This window comes from Bombyx mandarina, chromosome 13 (assembly GCF_030267445.1).
Source record: "Bombyx mandarina strain Sakado chromosome 13, ASM3026744v2".
Lineage (NCBI taxonomy): Eukaryota > Metazoa > Arthropoda > Insecta > Lepidoptera > Bombycidae > Bombyx > Bombyx mandarina.
The window spans coordinates 10,594,031-10,614,418 of NC_143220.1; the positions used below are offsets into that span (position 1 = coordinate 10,594,031).

Consider the following 20,388-nt stretch of genomic DNA (forward strand, 5'->3'; position numbering starts at 1 on the left):
ATAGGATTAGTTAGTTACACACTCTGGAACGAACGACTTAATAATCAGAATTACAGCTTGGAATTCTTTTTAAGTCTATTTCACTGACGGTATGTAGGATGAAAGAAAAATTATGATAGTACGAGTCAGTAAGTACTCAATTATTTCAGTGGCTATTTTATTAAAATTTCAATTTGGAAAATGTGTTTTGTGAATTTATAAATTTATTGTTACGTATTCCTGATTCAACATCTTCGACGTCATCTCGAGTTGCCGAGTGGCAAAAAAACACCCGAATCACGTCATCAGGGTTTTATAGGAGAAACAAAATTTAGCACTTTTTAGTGGCGTAGGTTTTTTTTGTTGCCCTTGTAGGCAGACGAGCACACGGCCCACCTGATGGTGAGTGGTTACCGTCGCCCATGGACTTCAGCAATGCCAGGGGCAGAGCCAAGCCGCTGCCTACCGCAAAATGTAGATGCAGACAAGTTCAGGTGACGCCACTCACCTTCAGACACGAGGTCATTGTCTCATGTATGTCTGGGCTATAACGGCTACCCCACCCTTCAAAGAAGATCGACTGCCTGTTTTTTTATAGAAACAAACGTGGTGGTATCTATGAATGCACGCTCACAATACGTCCTATCCCACTGATAACGCAAATTTATTAATCCGAATTTAAATAAAATGAAGATTAATTAAGTATAGATAATTTAAGAGATACATTTTCGATTTTGTTCTATGATGTTTTTTTTATTATAATTGTTTCTCATATCTCAAGGTGGGTGGCGGCAATTACCCCCATAGACACAGCCCACTGAGTTTCTCGCCGGATCTTCTTAGTGGGTCGCGTTTCCAATCCGGTAATAGATTCTGCGAAGCACTGCTCTTACTGGGGCCAGTGTTAGCGACACTCCCGGTTAGAGCCCCGCGAGCTCACCTACACGTCAAGGAGAATCTGAAATAACCTCTCAAGGCCATCACCATAGGTAGGATAAAAAAATACATTAACGTAGCAGATTTCTATGGGCTCCGGTGACCACTTAACACCATCTAAGCAATAAAAAAATATTGTAATAATGGATGTCGCGAAACTTTTTCGAAATTTATTTGTATAAATATTAGTAGCCAGTACGTGTTCACAAGGCGTCTTACCTATTAGGTCACGGACACTTGAAATAGTACCCAGAGGCCCTGAATAACTGGGTAAACTATAAACATAGATAACAACCACGTAAAGTAGGAAATAAAGGATTAATATCGTATTATGTTTATCATATTACATTTTTGCGTTTTATATTTACTCACAGATTAGAATTCCGCAACTATGATAATTTATTTGTAGAGTCAAATTCTTTAGACAGTTTTTTATGTATGCTTTAAGATGAAGAACAAAATTTATACGCAAAAACACAGACAGACAACTCATTTAAATATGCGCAAAGACACTTTGTACTCGCGTCAGATACTATTGTATGAGTACGGAAGGGGTTTTTTTATTGCTTACCTAACTGCTAACCTGGTGTTAAGTGGTTACCGGAGCCCATAGACAACGTAAATGCCGTCACATACCTTGAGATATGAGTTCTAAAGTCTAAGTTTTTAAGGTACAACGGCTGCCCCACCCTTCGAAACAAAACGCATTACTTCTTCAAGGCAGAAATAGGCAGGGTGGTGGTACCTACCCGTGCGGACTCACAAGCATTAATCCTACGACCAGTGAAAATTATAATATCTTAAGTTATAATAGTGATAAAGTTTTATTTCTGCTTTGCGGTATTGTTTGAAATGATGCCATTATCTCTATTTAGCTAGTTGACCCTCTCCACCACATAATTCATCCTTTTTTTTACCACGTACAATCCGACTCTGGAATGAACTCCCCTCTGCCGTGTTTCCTGAGCTTTAGAACATATCCTACGAATACAGTGATTAAAGCCAAAATTAATTTCCCTTAACTCAAGCAAGTTCAGTGCGATATTAATGAATAGGATTTCTGTACTACACGATCGGCCCTCAAAACCCGCACCTATGAAACGTGCGACCCTCGCAAATTGGACCCATTAACCATACTCCGACGGTAGGTATCAATTCGGCCCACGCTAGGGGTTACTAATTCGCGCGAGGGCGCAAGCGAAATTATGATCAAATTGTTGCTTCCTGAGCGCTGATTGCGTCGCTCGCTCCCTGCTTCCGTTCAGGAGTTTGCTTATTTTCCGTTTACTAGATTAGGAACTGCGCTGAACGATTTGCTTAGGAAACGAAATGTTCGATGTTCAAACACTATTCTGATTTATTGATTCGAATTTCTCCTGGAGCGTCACTAATGTATTCAATTATTTCACTGCTAACAATAAAAACGATTTCCTTTTGTCTTCTGATTGAGTTTGATGCTCGATTTTTTTTTATTGCTCAGATGGGTAGACGAGCTCACAACCCACCTGGTGCTAAGTGGTTACTGGAGCCCTTAGACATCCACAACGTAAATGCGCCACCCACCTTGAGATATAAGTTCTAAGGTCTCAAGTAAGTAACAACGGCTGCCCCACCCTTCAAACCGAAACGCATTACTGCTTCACGGCAGAAATAAGCAGGGTGGTGGTACCCACCCGCGCGGACTTACAAGAGGTCCTACCACCAGTAAGATACAAAGAAATTTAGCTTATGAACTACATGCACCACATCGCGCAGTATTTTCTTCTATTTCATTAACATTAATTGATTGAATGCTATTATGAAAACACTAATATTCACTTCTTTAGTATTTATAAATTCTACCACACCGACCAACATAATATTTATTAAGACACACCTGCTAATTGGATAATTCTTGAAATTGTACAACAACATACAATAAAGTACGCAAAATATTCAGGTGCGCGCAGACATCTTAAAAACACTTATAATTTGTGAAGTCGCCAACGGCTCGAAAGAAGTCGAGTGTACTTGTAGTATTATATACCCGAGGTATACTCGAGAAATGAAACACGCTGTAGGTACAATCAGATCAAAGCTTAAAGTGAGAGCTATTAATAGACCGGGTCGGGTTTACTTGATATTTGAACGTTGAAAAAAAAGTATATTAATATATTATTCTGAAACTCACAGTTAATGTATTAATACAACTTTTATCGACAGTGATGAGCAAACAGTGATTGTTAGTTAACCCACAGACACAGCCAGCTGCTCAGTGGGTCGCCTTTTCGATCCAATGCTAGATTCTGCGAAGCACTGATCTTGCTAGGACCAGTGTTATCAACGCTCCCAGTTTGAGCTCCGTGAGCTCACCTACTAGTTCGGTGAATCTAGTATAATCTTTCGAGGTTACTAGAATAGATAGAAAAAAAAAGTAATTGTTATAATTTACGAAAGAACTCGTGAACCATTTGCACAAATTCGTCTATTTGCAGGGATAAGGCCTATACAGAACATGTCATATATTTGTAGCTATAGTCACGACGAGGTGTGGTTGGATTTCAATATAATGCGGCCTGAAAGCGTCGTTCTTGTTTCGCGAGTCCGGTGACACCTCATATCCCAAGGATGGTGGCATTCAAGTTGATTCATGATTTCCATGGGATCCGGTAATTTTAAATACCAGATGTACATGACGGTGAGAGGCTGGTTCCATGGTTTTTTTAAAAATGATGACGTCAGCGTCGCTGTCGCCATTTTCTTCATCATTATCATTGCCTTCCATAGTGAAGGTAATTAATTCACTTTCCTATTGAATTCCATTTATTACATTTCAAGTGTACAGCGATAACAACAGAGAGCTCCGCTCCGTTCGGCTGCTCGAGTCTAAATGTTTTGTGCAACAATAGTCACTCGTAGTTGGTCTCGTAGAACCATAGGGGTAGCTTAGTGATGAATTCTCTTGAATACTGTTTTAAACAGTTGTTGACATGCGTAACTATAAGGAAACAGCTAACTTTTACTAGTTTGGCTTAACTAAATAGTGACGTTGCGCCGACATACAATTTAGCAGGGGAAAAAGCAGCACTTGTCATTCAAAATAGCCTTGAAAATTCTATTTTTAAATTGAGATTTTGGCTCATTAACATACATAAACATTACTATCATTATTAATATTATTTACAGCGCTAAACTATAACTATTGTGAAACGAAGACGTCGTAACTAGCAAAGAAATGTTGAATGCTTGTGCTTTTTCCTAATTACGGATAATAAGAATTCTTCCAGTTTCGGTGACCACGTATCCAATATACAGTGAGGTGAAGGCCATTGACGTAAATTCTACGTATCAACATAGCGTTAGTAAAAACTATAAAATATATACGTTTGTCAAATGATATTAATACAGAGCAGTAGCTCATCCTTTAATATGTGAAAGGCAATTTAGTATAAGCGACATTTGGCTCAATACGCGAAATTTATCTTTTAATTAAAGGTCCGTTTTATTTGTTATCCATAATTGTATCCATAATTCAATAATTTTAAATTTAAATTTAGTTAAGCTTACCCCATTCAAATATATGAAGAAATTTCTTGTTATGATATTTTTTCCAAATTTTAAATTTGGCTCTAATGTAAAGTTGCACAAATGTCGCTTAAACCAAATAGCTTTTCACCCCTCGATGTAATTCTAAGTTAATATATAGAGTATACAGTTTTAAAGACAGTGATTACGGAATACCGTCTCGACCTTGCTCGGGTCTGATTTGATAATTTACCGAAGTATTGCGGTTCAGATCATGGCTAACGGTTTCAGTGGACCCGGTCAAAGAACTAGCACGTACAGACTAGTTATGAGATGCGTCATTGGTTCCTACCTAGAATTTTTTGTCTTCTGAGAGGACCACAAACGTAAAATTGAATACGCCAGGAATATTACCGTATTTAGTTCCATTTTTTTTTCCTACCTAAGCTGATGGTCTAGAGAGACCATATCAGCGTAACCTTAACTAGTAGGTGAGCTGACGGGGCTCAAGCCGACGACGCTGCTAACACGAACCCTAGCAAGAGCCGTGCTTCGCAGAATCTACCATCGGATCGGAAACGCGACCCACTGAGAAGATCCGGCGAGAAACTCAGTGGACTGCGTCTCTGGGTTAATTTACTCGCCGAGCCCTTCGTCGCAAGCGACGGGTTCAACGAGAAATGTTTCTATATTTACTTGTAAAAACGCTAGTACCCCTTCTTGGTCGAATGGTTGGCTTTTGAACATTTTTATACTTTGTTTCAAGTCCGTACCGTCTCATCTATACTAATATTATGAATGCGAAAATGTGAATGTTTGTTTGCCTTCATTCACATCGAAACGAAGCAATGGATTGAGATGATTTTATAAAGTAATAGTTTTAGGTCAGAAGAGTAACATAGACTAGCTTTTGTCCCGAAAAATATCTCATTCGGACGGAAAACTAATTTATTATCTTTGGAAAAATTAATTGAAACTTTTCTTTGACCACGCAGGCAATCCTCCTGTGGGTAACAGTTAATAATATGTATTATAAGATGAGCTCTTCCTAAGTTCTATGCGTACCAAAAAATAAAAACAAAGAAGCAAAACGTTGCGATAATTTTGGTTAATGTTCTGAACACTAATGGTTTCATCATTTTTGATCTTCCCAAAAGTTTCTTCTACATTACACAAAATGAAAGATGTCACCCACCTTCAGATATAAGGATGTGGAAGTCTCAATTGCGTTGTAGAACGGCTGCATGAATGAGAACGCGTGACCTCTTCGTAAAAATAGTTATCTATCCAAGCGGGCTCTAAAACGGCGGGTAGTATAAATACTATAAATAATTGTTTCGTCCCGAAATTTTTTGGTTAAGTGCGTATTGATTTTTAAAAATGTACCTGTGTGCTTAGTGAGAGTTTTTTAACGTTCTCGATAGCGTTAAAGTTAACTCAAATTTGTATGCAATTGGAACTGCGTCATTAGCGGCAAGCGTAGGCAAACGTTCCAACTCCATACAAATAAGAGTTAACTTTTACATTATCGAGAACGCTAAAAAACTCGCACAAAGCACACTGTTTCACATTTTACTAGGCATCTCGTTAGACCAAATTTATTGTAAACAAAACTTAAGCAATATTCTTAAACATTTCGCTTTCTACATTCCATTGTTCTGTGTTCATAGTCAAACTATCCATTTCCTAACTGTACCTTGCGCCTTGTCTTGTCCCTGCCACGATAAGCCTCGTTGTAATACCTCGTTCAGATTAACGCCAGCTCTTTAAGTGTTGTATGCGAAGGATACCCACACCTTAACTCAGCCCTTGACAAGTCGTTTGCCGTGTATAAAGGGCATTTAACAAAATCTGAAGAGTATTTTAGTCCCGACAAGAACATTAGGAATTCTGTTTCAAATCAGAAGGAATGAAATATTTTGGAGATCTTCTTAATTCAGTGAAGTAACAGGAGCTTTAACGTTTTTTTTTTGCTCTTTGGTTAAATTATTTAGTCCATTTGTAACGAGCTATACTTTTTTTTAAATAAAAAAAGTAATCGCAAAAATGTAATATTTAAATTTTAGAAAAAAAACTGGATCAGTCAGAATACGTTTCAGAATTTTTGATGGTAATTTATAAAAATGATTACTCCGTCCTTTAGATTGTGAGGATATGACATTTATATACTTTTACTAGCGAATTTGATTTACTATTGTATCGTCAAATTTTGTAATCAATTGACGTATGTAAAATTCCAAATATCAATTAAAACATAACCACTACTAAAGCTGTGCTAAATTTATACAGGAATATAGTCAACTCTATAGATTAGGAGCTTCACATATTCTTAGGAACTAGAAAAGGGATAACAATGACGTTGAAGAATGGACGGATACGCATCACGACGAGTTAACATGAATCGAAGAGAACGATTTATGTCCTTTTATTTCTGACTTCGCTTGTGCTTTAAGTACTAACACGGAGATTTTAAATGCTGTTCAGTAAATTCAATTAAGTACGCTCATAGTATTTTAAAATTAATGAAAATGATAATTTTGAGACCAAGTTGTCGCCTTTATCCTTGGGCCTCTTTTGGCGCCTCTAATTCGAGAAAATTCAGTCGTTCCACTGGTTCCATTCTCTACACATATCACTGTGCTGTCAATTTTAATTGAATTAAAGTACTTAGGCAACGCCAATTATAGTCAGTACTGCCTATAATCATCGGCAACCGATTTTGGCAGTGTTCAGGTCATGAATCGATTTTATTAAATTAGGACGTTACCTGAATAAATCGAAATTTCAAAGTAACGGCTTCTTCATTGAACCATAGACTTGATTTTAAATTATTAACAGTCAAAAAACTTAGTATGTAAATTTAAACAAGCTTAGTAATAGCCATGGTAACCCGTCAAATCAATAATAGTAATAAACATTTGTATAACACACATTCGACAAACTAGTGCAAACTCAATCGACAAGGAATAGGCCGACATACAATCGAGAAGCGTCCATATGAAAGGAATGTCCGCGTTAAAGCATTCTGCACACAGAATTCAAATACCTTAGGTGTCAACGTCAATGAACAAATAGGAAATTAACATCATTCGCTCAACTAAGTTATAGTCTGTGTTGTGTTTATATATGTTACATTTTGATATTAAATACCACGTAAAATATTGTTACATATCTTGTTTCTGTAAACTAGCTTAATTATAATAAAAATCATGTTTATTTTCCATATTATCCAGCCTACTTTTGCTATGCTAGAAAGGCAATAAATCGTGTAATAAAAATCATACCCGCAAAATTATAATTTGCGTAATTACTGTTGGTAGGACCTCTTGTGAGTCCAAACGGGTGGGTACCACCACCCTGCCTATTTCTGCCGTGAAGCAGTAATGCGTTTCGGTTTAAAGGGTAGGTTAGCCGTTGCAACTATACTGAGACTGTAGAACTTATATCTCAAGGTGGGTGGCGCATTTACGTTGTAGATGTCTGTGGGCTTCAGTAACCACTTAACACCAGGTGGGCTGTGAGTTCGTCCATCTAAGCAATAAAAAAAAAGGCAAACGTGTCCAAATTCGTTAAGGAGCTACTGTAATTCGTGTGCAAGGATTTCTGTTCCAATTTTAGAACATTTTTCAGGTATTTAAAGTTAACATTCCTTGGAAGACCACGAACATAAAATAGTATAGAGGTCCAAACTTGAGTTAAGTCTCATTATAAGTCTGTCATCCAATACGTCATGGTGCTGAATTGTATTCCCGAAACGACAGCGCAAGGAAATGGTAGGTACAAAGATCTTACTGTCTGGAGTAAAGAATTTAAACCAAAGCTCCCAACGGAGTGAATCAACTTTAGTTGAATTCAAACTAATGAGGACATACTTTCGCGTGTTGAATGTGAAGTACTGTTGGCCGCAGTAAAATATGCGAAAAGGTTTTGAACCGGCATTGATGCTGTTTTTCCTTTGATTGAAAAACATTTCGAGGAATTGGTTCGATGATTACAGAAAAAAATTTTTTTTAAAATAATATAATATAATCCTATATTTAGCATTATTTTTAATCAAATATTTGTTTAATTTTTTTTTATATTTATTTGTTTATCATCATTGGGTTTTTTCAAACATATATTTAGGCTATATTTTTATATACTGTGTAGGTATATATCCAGAGATCTTTTTTGCCACGTACCATCCGGCTATGGAATGAGCTCCCCTCCACGGTGTTTCCCGAGCGCTATGACATGTCCTTCTTCAAACGAGGCTTGTGGAGAGTATTAAGCGGTAGGCAGCGGCTTGGCTCTGCCCCTGGCATTGCTGAAGTCCATGGGCGACGGTAACCACTCACCATCAGGTGGGCCGTATGCCCGTCTGCCTACAAAGGCAATAAAAAAAAAAAAAAAAAAAAAAAAAAACTCATATGTCAGTTTTGTGGGGATCTTATTGATAGCCTTATAATGTTTAGTTGAGAATTATGATTAATTAAAAATGTATACATTAGTTTCCTAAATTACTTTTTTATTGCCATCATAATTAGTAGCCATTATAGTATTCACCGTGGGTCGTGGAAGTCACCGATGGCAGAGGCATAGCCAAAATGCTGCCTATTAATACTAATTAGTCGATATATTTTAAATAAGAATTCAAAACTCAACTGGTGTTTTTTTAATATATGCTCATTGAACGGTAAGCTTTTAGGTACTAATTAACCTTTCTTTATTGAGAATATCGGTAAATAGCTCGATTTCCGGATATCTTCATAGATAATTCCATTGTCAGAAGCATAGGATTTTTTAGAATCTTATTATTAACTAGCCGTTAAAATTAACATTATTATTTATTGTCATTCTTGTTAAGGAGCCCAAAACTAATATAAATATTATAGTCTATCCAATAAGTACATGTATTTTCTACATGGATACCAAGTTTCAAGTCAATCGGATGCATATCTCATTAGTTATAACGGAACATTCGTAAAAACCACTGTAGATGTATTAGTATTAGTATAGACTAGAGGTCCCGCAGTAGACGAAATTAGACTATAATTAATTGGAATTGTAAGTTTGTACACTATTATGATTGTATTTTATACTTCTATAATCACAAATTTCGCCAAGACTACACTATAAAAATATTAACAAAGACAAACAATATTTAATCTATTCTCAATTTGACCACAGACGTCAAGAACAAAAGTTTGACAATAAATAGTATGCATGCGTGTGTGCGTCAAATACATGGTATATAGTGTGTGTAATGTTTTCTTTATTGATTTAATGTATCTTTTATGCATTAATTAAAAAAAATATTAGCATTGTGCACTTCTTGTCTATATTCTCTATAAGTGTAGAAAATTTCATACTCCTCCGTCCGCGCAATTTTCATAAAAAGGGATTTTTTTTTTTTTTGGTCAGGAGGAAATCGCCTGACTTCCGCCCTCCACTGGGGATAGAGGGCGGGGCATGTCAGAGTCGAACTGACTAAAACCTCCTGTCGCTCAACAACCAACGTCCAAACCTCGCATGAGACAGAACTCATGAAGAGGCAAAGGGGGGAAAGTGAAGCGTTTAGTGCGGAGCACATCTCTCCCATCACCCTCCCCCTCGGGACGCCGGACCGGCGGTCGTCGGCGCCACGACCACCAGCCCTCTCGGTCGGCAGGCTATCCGAAGCCCGCCTAGATGGCGCCGGTTAGAGTGAGCTCATAAAAAGGGATACAAAGTTTTTGCTTCACGTATTAATATATAGATTACATGTTACAATAAAAAGCAGACATTCCAAAACATAATATGAAATAATTAAGCGTCCACATAAGATGTTTAGTTTCGAAATTAACGAACGCCGGAAGGTTTTCCTACGCATAATAAAACTGCCAATAGAACGCAATTATCGCAATGCACAACCAAATCTAGTTCACCGGTTAAGTAATCATTTAAATGTATGTCTGTTCTCTCTCACGAACATAATATTAGAACATTGCATTACGTTGGTACCTTAGCGAGTTTTTAAGTAGCTCTGTATCGGCAGTGGTTTGACTTACTTCTTTTTGTTAGTCGCGACATATTGAAGCGTGGAAGCTCACCGCAGAGTAACTACTGGTGACGCGTTTGTTTTAATTGTTTTAAGCGTGTCTGCGGGTCAAACAAAACCTTATAAGTGAGTCGTCTATTATCAAAGGCGGCAATCTGACTTTTGGACAATGATTGGTAAATCAGAAAAAAGAATTATTGACTTTGTATTCCATTGGCAGTCACAAAACTCTTCGGAACGACATCTTAGATAAATAACAGGTTAACTATTAACCTTTATTTAATGCAGGTTTTGAACCGTATTCTTTGAAGGAGACGATTATATTCAAATAAATCTGTATTGACATATCAATAAAAATTTGTTGTCCAAATGTACAGATTGCCGCCTTTGATAATAGACGACTCAAGTGCAATACGTATGGGTCTTTTGGGAAATAGCCATCGTCAATTCGAAGTCCTGTTTCGGAGTCGGAGACGTGTTTGTTTGTATGTATTATCACTTTTCTTTGTTTATGTTTGCCGCTAATAAGTCATGCGGTCTGGTTTGAAAAATGGGAAATACGTTATATAATTATTACAATAGAGATTTCAACTTTATGGCTCGAGTTGAGGGACGCAGTCACTTTATAACCATCAGCCACAGTAACTACTCAAAGAAACAAAATATAAGGAATTTGTTGATGATCCAATATCATTTTTGTTTTAATGTGGCGCATCGCCTTTGCGTAATTTTGTTTTCCTTTACCCTTTACCCGCCTTATACACTGATTAGTTTGATTTTTTTATGGTACGTCTATCTGACTTCAATCCTATGTAAGAAACGTAAACCTTAAATTGGCAGCACAGGCCGAAAAGAAAAACAGAATAGCCGCTTGAGACGACCGGTGTCACCCGATTACCCTGATTAATAGTCGAACAGATTAGATTATCTGATCTTATAGAATAAATGTTCAAAATATTTATCATTCCAGTGTAATTACAACTAAAGATGGCGGTCGTTGGCTTTGACAGATTTTGCAACGAGTAAAACGTGATTAAAATTGTATATGTTTAAAGCATATAGGTAGGTAATAAGCTTCTCGCTGTTCTAATCTCGCACAAGTTGAATCTAAGAAATTTTTCTGTTTTCCACCTCAAGAAAATTCATCGAAATTTCGACTTTAATTTGTTTTCTATGTTACCAGACAGTTAATTTAGGTAACGTATGCACATACTATTTTACATAAAATACTTTCTCCAAGTAAAAAATAATATAAACACTCACAGAGGCTAAGGAAATGCATAATATTTGAAGAAACGAGTATAACCGGACGCAAATGTAGTACAGTAATAGAACATCTAAATTGCTTTTAAAGGAAATTAAATCTTATTGGTTTGCGTCACAGTCGAAACAATAAAACACCCAGAGTTAACATTATAAGTAATCGGCAAACTTCGTGAGCAAATGACCTTGACTGCGCAGAACCGAATTTTAGATCACTTTGGTGGTGAGGGTGAGGCGCGACGGCAGGGGAAATCGTATCGAGCGCGTTATTGGTAGATCAGTCGAACCCTGCGTCCCGCACTGCGCCCTCATTCCGCTTGCTCCCAAAAGTACGCTTGCGTACAGTGGAAAGTCTATCGTTATTAATCGTTAAGTTATTTGTTATAATTGCTTGTGGACTTTGTTGCCATTGCTATTTGTTGAGTGTTTGTTGATTTTTTATAAAACATACACTATGCCGTGACAAACTGGTGTAGTACTTAAAAGAAAGGGTAGAAAATTTGTGTACGACGTATATTGCTTCTTTATAAAACATGGGAAGAATGATATGGAAAAATTAAAACAGACTTCGGAAGCAACAAAAACATCAGTGAGTACTGTTAGGTGCATTATTAACGAAGCTAAAGGCTCTGGCTTGCTCGCCGTGTTTCGGACTCCGGGTAAGAAAAGATCAGGGAAGAAGAAAGTTACCGGAATGGATAGTTTCGTTCAATCTGTAATAAAAAGATGTAATCATAATAACTACATAACAAGCAGCGAAACTCCGTACCGTAGAAAGGCTTCGAAAAATTTAAAGAAGATATAAATTTTAATGGCTCGGAATTAAGCTTACGACGGATTATGAAAGAGCTAGGCTTCAGATGGAAAAAAAGAACAGAAAATAATCGGAAGCTGGTAAATGAAAAAAGTAACATTCGATTACTACGAATCGAATATCTTCAAAAAATAATTAATTATAGACAAAAAAGAAGACCGAATCGACAGAGTTGTAAACTACGCCGATGAGCCCTATGTCGACTTATCACGATGATAGCGACTCGGGTGATGAAAACAGTGATGATGATGATGGTCAAGATTATGATAACGAAAAAAAAATTACAAATACCAGCTTCGCTTCAACTGAACCAAGACCTGGCAACAGCTCTAGTTTTGACTTAATAGAAGGAATATCTATTTTACCCCAAGATTAAATTATTACAATTATTAACCTATATGTTTTGTTGATGTTCTAATAAATATATAAATAAATACATATGTTGATTTTAATAATTTAATAGCATTATGACGCAGAGTAAGTAATGTTTTTGCACGTGAGTGTACCATGCGCAAACTTACCCCCACTACGTCGACAAATGCTCAAGAAGTTTGCCGGTTATTATACCAAGAGTTTACCTTTCTCACAACACCGCCAATTATCACAACAAACACACGAAAGTTAGAGAACGCAGACAAATAAATATTCCTTAATGTACATATACCGAACGAATCAAGCGATCGAATTTATATTTTGTTGCATACCTAGGGACCCATTCATTAATTTAGTAATTCTCAGGCTGTATTAAAATGTACAAGACTTGTAGACAGACACCGGCGCGTCGGCGACACGTTCGTATCGTATTTCGTTTGTCATTCGTTCGCGCGGCGACATTTCGATCATTCGTTCATTCCGCTCGCATCAGTCGTGGTTGATAACTATTTCGGTGTAGACGTATGTAACGGCCTTTTACATTCCCGCGCACGAACATAATTAAATTTAACGTATTAATCGCGGCGAATTTGTGTTTGTGTAGTGTTTTAAAATAAAATTAGTGTTCGACAATCGAGATAATTTGCAACTAGTGGTTTTGTCTCAGTGCGCTGCGCGATTGGATTTTTTTCGTCTTGTTTTTTGTGGTGAGTGTTTAGTTAAACAACGTTTTTATAGATTTTTAAGAATGTCCTTCTAACAATTTATCGCATTCAAGTTGCGCGGTTGGTGTTTTTCTAAAATTATACACAAATATAATTCGCATACCTACGCGTTACTTTTACGAGCGACCTTAAATCACTGATTTATTTACACCGAGGTATAACGAATCACTTACGTTTACTACATTAAGTCCAACGAATACTATAGTGTATTTACTCTTTCTTAATGGTTTTATCTACCATTAATGGTAAAATTTACATGACTCTGAAACTATTATATTTATCCATAAACATACTTGTTAATTTAAAGTAGGTACCTACTAAGTAATTTTGTGTCATTTATTCCCAAATATTTAAAAACTTACAACTGTTAGGAACGATGGTAACAGATAGATAGATAGATACGGTAGCTCACTACTATTTTTTACGCCAAAACCCCAACTTCTTTTGGTAAAATGGGACTACCTTCCGTTTAAATAAAATAATCTCCAAAGAATGAGATCAAACCTGTTGATGTAAAGTGTGTGGGCAAACAAGATACTATATTGTTTGTATATGTGACACAGCCTATTTGCACCCAATACCTTAGACTGCTTAAATATTTGAAGTTTTGGGTCTTAACAAGGCTGTGTTCATAATAACACTGTATTGCTACAATATCCAGAGTAGTTTTAATTCTACATAATATATTATGGTAAATTCTCAGTAACGTCGATGCGACTTAAAAATAACAGTTTACTCCAATTTGTTAATGAAGTTTACATATTTGATAGAACATGCTGTTTTTAATGGGCAAAGTAGTTTTTTTTAAATATCGCAGTAGTTATATATTACGAATACGGAATGCAAAAAAAATATGTAGAAAATGAAGAGACTATAACGTGAAATACAAACTTTTTTTTTTTTTTAAATGCTTATGTATAAAGAGAGTTAGGTAGTATCCTGGATATTTTTGTCACGAAGGAATGGGACAGAAATTACATGTCCGGTAGCAGTTGTTATACCGATTGTTGAAAAAAAAACTACGACAAAAAATAAACCGATAAAAGCGAATCATAAACTGTCGTTATGTTTATAACCTACTATTAAAGTACTATTAGCTGTTAGCTCAACGTGCGCATTTCCGACGTAATATTTATATTGTCCTTGAATTTTCAAATTGAAGGAAAATTCTTAGTAAACAACAAACTTGGTCATCACTTTGTAGCGTCATGGGGTGGTTTTGTTGAATGTTATAACGCTCGGAGGTAGAATTTCCAAAGAAAGATGTCTAAGAAAATAAAATTGTCAACAAAATCAATCGTGCTTTGTAAACAACAAAGCAATATTGTGTCCCCTCATCAGTTTCTGTTTAACTGGAAACCGAAGGTATTATTAATCGTTAAAATCGTTTCGAGGTCTTTTTTAGGCCTTCCAAAGACTTGCTTTTGGCAGAGTCGTCGTGAGCTAAAAGATGAGACGCCCGGTGTAATTAAATCTAGCGAAGCGACTGTTAGGTATGTCTCACAATTTTTCCTAATGAAACCCCTATATACACAGTTCACCGAGTTTCTCGCCGGATCTTTTCAGTGGGTCGCGATTTCGATTCGCTGGTAGATTCTGCGAAGCGCTGCTCTTGCTAGGGCTACTGCTAGCAAATTCCCTCAGGTTGCGCCGGTGATCTCACCTACGCCTCTGTGCGAAGCTGGAATAGCCCCTTAGGCTACCAGCAAATCCTCCTCCTCCGTGCGTCGTATTCCTCAATGCTGAGGGTCGTACCTTTACGGAGCACTTTTGTTAGGACTATGTTCCTCCATTCACTCCGCGCAGTGGATAGCGACATTGCTACCAGCAAATCGGTAGGGAAAAACAATTAAACACGTACTCAAGTTATATTCACGTATAATTTTCGCGATGAAGGAATAACATTGCGTAATCAAAATTATAACCCGAAAAAAAATATTTGCGTAAGTACTATACAATTGAGACAATATACCTACCTCAAGTCTCAAGGTGGGTGGCAGCATTCACGTTTTGATGTCCATGGCCACTGATAGCATGCAAGCCCGTTTACTTGACACGGCCGACTAGTTTCCTTGTATTATTTTTTTATAAGAACCTACAACGATATGACTAGAACCAAGAAAACCGATCGATGAGTAAGACCCATTAGTTATTCAAGTTTTTCAAGGCCAAATTTATGGACGATCGATGTAAGCTTTAAAAGGACTGCTTCGTTTATACTCATTTGTTATATTCGAAGTAACCATTGGAGAATCAGTGTAAAAATAAAAATTTTGTTTTTCAATTTAACAACTGTAAGAAATAAATCTTTGCTTTTATCACTCTACGCCAAAATTAAGAAGAACAATAAAGTTTTTACCCTATATCGATTCTGAGATCTGTTGATTGAGAGAAACGCATTATATCACGAGTCACGAGCAATATAGCCGATATAATTTACGATGTAGTCTCTTGTAAATTTGGGTGCATAATTTACTTGGAATTCTGTGGCTTCTTCGAGAATTTTCCGACGCGCCTGACAGGACATTTAGAATAAAACTCCCAAAAGATACAGACACTTCCAATTTTTGGTCCCCGTAAAGCGCCCATCATTGTTAATTACTCGTAGAGTGTCATAAAAAGGATTTTAATAAAATACTTCAGTCCTACGGAGAAGAAATGAGAGAAATCCTAATAAACTTAAAACACATGATTGAATGTTTCAAAACTGTTAGCTGTAAAACATTTTGCTTCACTTAAAAGTTCATAAATCAACAAATAGCTTGTGAATATGTGTGTCAGTCAATGATATCCTCTAAATTCAATTCTTAACCCAGGTTACTGGTGGTAGGACCAGGTGGTAGGTATTTACTGGTGGTAGGACCTCTTGTGAGTCCGCGCGGGTGGGTACCACCACCCTGCCTATTTCTGCCGTCAAGCAGTAATGCGTTTCGGTTTGAAGGGTGGGGCAGCCGTTGTAACTAACTTGAGACCTTAGAACTTATATCTCAAGGTGGGTGGCGCATTTACATTGTGGATGTGTATGGGCTCCAGTAACTTAAGTTAATTAAGTAAACACCAGGTGGGCTGTGAGCTTGTCCACCCATCTAAGCAAAAAAAAAAAAAAGGTATATGTAGTATTTTCATTTCTCTAGTAATTATATTCTCATTCAACTCCTGTTCGATATTCGTCAATTTATAATTTTTATTGGTCAATAAAGATAATAATGTAATCGTATCGATACCACTTATTTTATTTTAAAAGTATAAATCGCAATTAATCGTATTCTTGTGTAGTACACAGTAGAGATATATCGCTTAGTACGGATGGACACGTAGAATATAATTTTTAACTCACTATCGTTTCTATTATTATTATTTTTTTTTTTATTGCTTAGATGGGTGGACGAGCTCACAGCCCACCTGGTTAAGTGGTTACTGGAGCCCATAGACATCTACAACGTAAATGCGCCACACACCTTGAGATATAAGTTCTAAGGTCTCAGTATAGTTACAACGGCTACCCCACCCTTCAAACCGAAACGCATTACTGCTTCACGGCAGAAAATAGGCAGGGCGGTGGTGCGGACTCACAAGAGGTCCTACCACCAGTAAATTAGGTGAAAGATAAAAATAATTTGTCGACATTCACTTGAGTTGGTTAAATGTAAGGGCAAAAAATGTCTAAAATTTATAATTCACGCCTTTCGCGCGAATATTTTACGAACAAATTACATACAATAACAAAAAAATACTGATACATTCAAATAGGAGCTGTAACTAAGCAATAATTAAAAAAAAAATCACAAATCCTTGATTGTACCGATAGTGATATCTGTTTGATATGACTTTCAGTGGTCAGCCATGAAATATTTTTAATTGCATTCTGATTTATAAATTCATGTTTGCAACGTATTCTTTCTTAATGAGAGTTTGTTGTTATTTTCTCGATGATTCTGAAACGAATTAAAATACTTTTAGGTTATATATAATCTTACGAGACATAAGAATTAGGTTAAATATAAGCTAGTAGATATTATAGTAATGGACAGCACTGTAGTAAAGCAGATTGTAGGGCTGTGGGTAGGACTACGATGCTATTTCTACCGCCAAGCAGTCATGCATTGGGATTTGGAGGGTGGGACGGGCATTTCACTAACTCTATTGGAACTTGGACCTTACCTGTCACAGTGGGTGGTAGCATTTGTATTTTGTAGTCTACGGGCTCCTATAACCACTTAACATCAGGTTAGCTATTAATTCAATAACCCATATGCACTAAATATTTTTTTGTAACAATATTACTGATGGTAGAACGTCTTGTGGATCCGCGCGGGTAGATACCACCACCCTGCCTATTTTTGCCGTGAAACAGTAATGCGTTTCGATTTGGAGGGAGGGGTAGAAGTTGTACTGTAAAACCGGAGGCCTTAGAACTCATATCTCTAGGTGGGTGACGGCATTTACGTTGTAGATGTCTATGGGCTCCGGTAACCACTTAACAGCGGGTAGGCCGTGAGTTGGTCCACCTACTTAAGCAATAAAAAACAAAAATCATCTCGTAAGTACAGTTTAGCTTTTATATCTTCGTCTATTTAATGTCATCCATGCTCCAGTACTTTAATTAATTAATAAACTTGTTTTAAAAATGTACTTCGTAACGACTAATGTTAGCCACTAATGAAATAACACATTGACCTCTGACCCCCCACGCCGCAACTCAACGTTAGATACGAAATGATTGCTGCCCATACAATTATCGGGCGTGGGGAAACGGTGCGATTCTCGTGTTTCACAATCTCACCTGTCAGGTTACTGATAAACGGTAATGCGAACAATCAGGATGTACTAAGCAATACGTAATCATGTATCATGTAAGTCTCTGAAACGCATGCATCGGTCGAAGCTAATGTGCTTTGTGAAATAATGATAATGTTTTAAAGTTCGGAAGTTAAGTCGTATGTACTGATTACAAAGATCGTTGTTATGCAAATTTACTGGTGGTAGGTTGTAATTTGAACTCGCTCTGGCAACTATTCTGTCGGTTTCTATGACATGTTTCGGTTTTGAAGGTTCGGCAACCTATCTATAGGTATATATTAATACGTGAAGCAAAAACTTTGTATCCCTTTTTACGAAAATTGCGCGGACGGAGAAGTATGAAATTTTCCACACTTATAGAGAGTATAGAGAAGAAGTGCACAATGCTAATATTTTTTTTTAAATAATGCATAAAAGATACAGTAAATCAATAAAGAAAACATTACACACACTACATACCATGTATTTGACGCACACACGCATGCATACTATTTATTGTCAAACTTTTGTTCTTGGCGTCTGTTGTCAAATTGAGAATAGATTAAATATTGTTTGTCTTTGTTAATATTTTTTATAGTGTAGTCTTGGCGAAATTTGTGATTATAGAAGTATAAAATACAATCATAATATTGTACAAACTTACAATTCCAATTAATTATAGTCGAATTTCGACTACTGCGGGGCCTCTAGTATTTAAAAATAAATGAGATACGTACCTCATGTCTGACTGTACCTAGTGATGACTATGGGCTGCAGTAACCACATAATACTATGTAGGTCGTGGCCTTTCTACTCATCTACGACAGTGAACAATATGTCTAGTTTTTTTAGTTTTTCTTTTAGAGCCTCATTTCACCAATTTAAGCAATAAAATCTGCTGTCTTCTAGTTAATAGAAATACTCTTAAAATTAATCATATAATGATTACTATCGATTACGGATTTAAATTATTTAACTTATCCACAATATAAAATTACACAATTTTCAAATTTTAAAAATTCCAGTTGAATAATATTTCAATAGTAAAATAATTTATTGTTATTGAAATAAAATAGAATGATCATTCGTCGTATCGATTTTTATCGATTGCGCTCGACCCTAATTAGAAATTTAATCAACATGACGCGGCCAATTGCGGCCAATTGAAACCCTTCTCCTTTCTGTTCAAGCCTACACGTTACTCGAGAATGTTCAATCAATCAAACAATATGGCCATCATGTATTTTTCATTTCCCTTATGATATACTACTTCTGAATCCGCGTGCTCCCTGACATTTTTATCATTAAGGCGACAATTGAAAAAAAAACTTAAATAAGGGATTTTGTACAATGACGTCATCGCTCAAAAGCGGGATACAAACATTAAAGTTTTTGGTTTAAACCAATACTCGTATTACACGAACGGACACTCTACAAACCAATTTATAATCAATGCAAATTATAATCAGTGAATAATCTAAGCAGTGTTTCTAGAACTTTCTAGCCCCTTACTTAAGTCGTTTTTCATGAAAACTTACGTCATCTCAAGATTGAACTAGTTCTGTTTTATTTGAGCTCAACAATAGTTGAAAATTTATAACACTTCGCTGTGCAGCTGTTAATATTTATTTTCAACGGTGTCCGTAGCAAATGTTTGTTTAAGTATATCAACAGGTTGGTTTCAAATGTTTGAATAACGGATCCGACTATCAAAGACAAGCTAATAGTAAAATAATACGTCTTGCGTTATGTTGCACTACAGTAACCGTGCGTCGTCACCTTAAACACGTCAAGTCGGATCCTCCCGATTCACTATCGCTGCTTTTCGGCATTCCAAGCACCAGTCATCGTTCTCGTCGAACCTGTCGAATGCGATGAGGAGTTTGTCGTGCAACTTAACCTACAGACACAGCCCAGTGAATTTCTCGCCGGATCATCTCAGTGGTTCGCGTTTCCGTTCCGGTGGTAGATTTAGCGAAGCACTGTTCTTGCTAGAG

At 36.6% G+C, this 20,388-nt stretch overlaps 1 protein-coding gene across 12 annotated transcripts in view; it reads left to right on the plus strand.

Moving 5' to 3' along the window:
• Positions 1-20,388, plus strand: part of LOC114241833 (SH3 and multiple ankyrin repeat domains prosap) — a 245,035-nt gene that overhangs the window by 61,800 nt on the left and 162,847 nt on the right. For 4 of the 12 annotated variants that reach the window (XM_089732494.1, XM_089732498.1, XM_089732495.1 and 1 more), the window contains exon 1: positions 13,318-13,594. The exons of 3 other annotated variants lie outside the window; for them this stretch is intronic. The gene's annotated coding sequence lies outside the window, so the exon portion shown is untranslated. Of the gene's footprint in view, positions 1-13,310; positions 13,595-20,388 lie in introns of those variants that run through there. 5 more of the 12 variants (XM_089732489.1, XM_089732497.1, XM_089732492.1 and 2 more) reach the window with 3 other exon arrangements.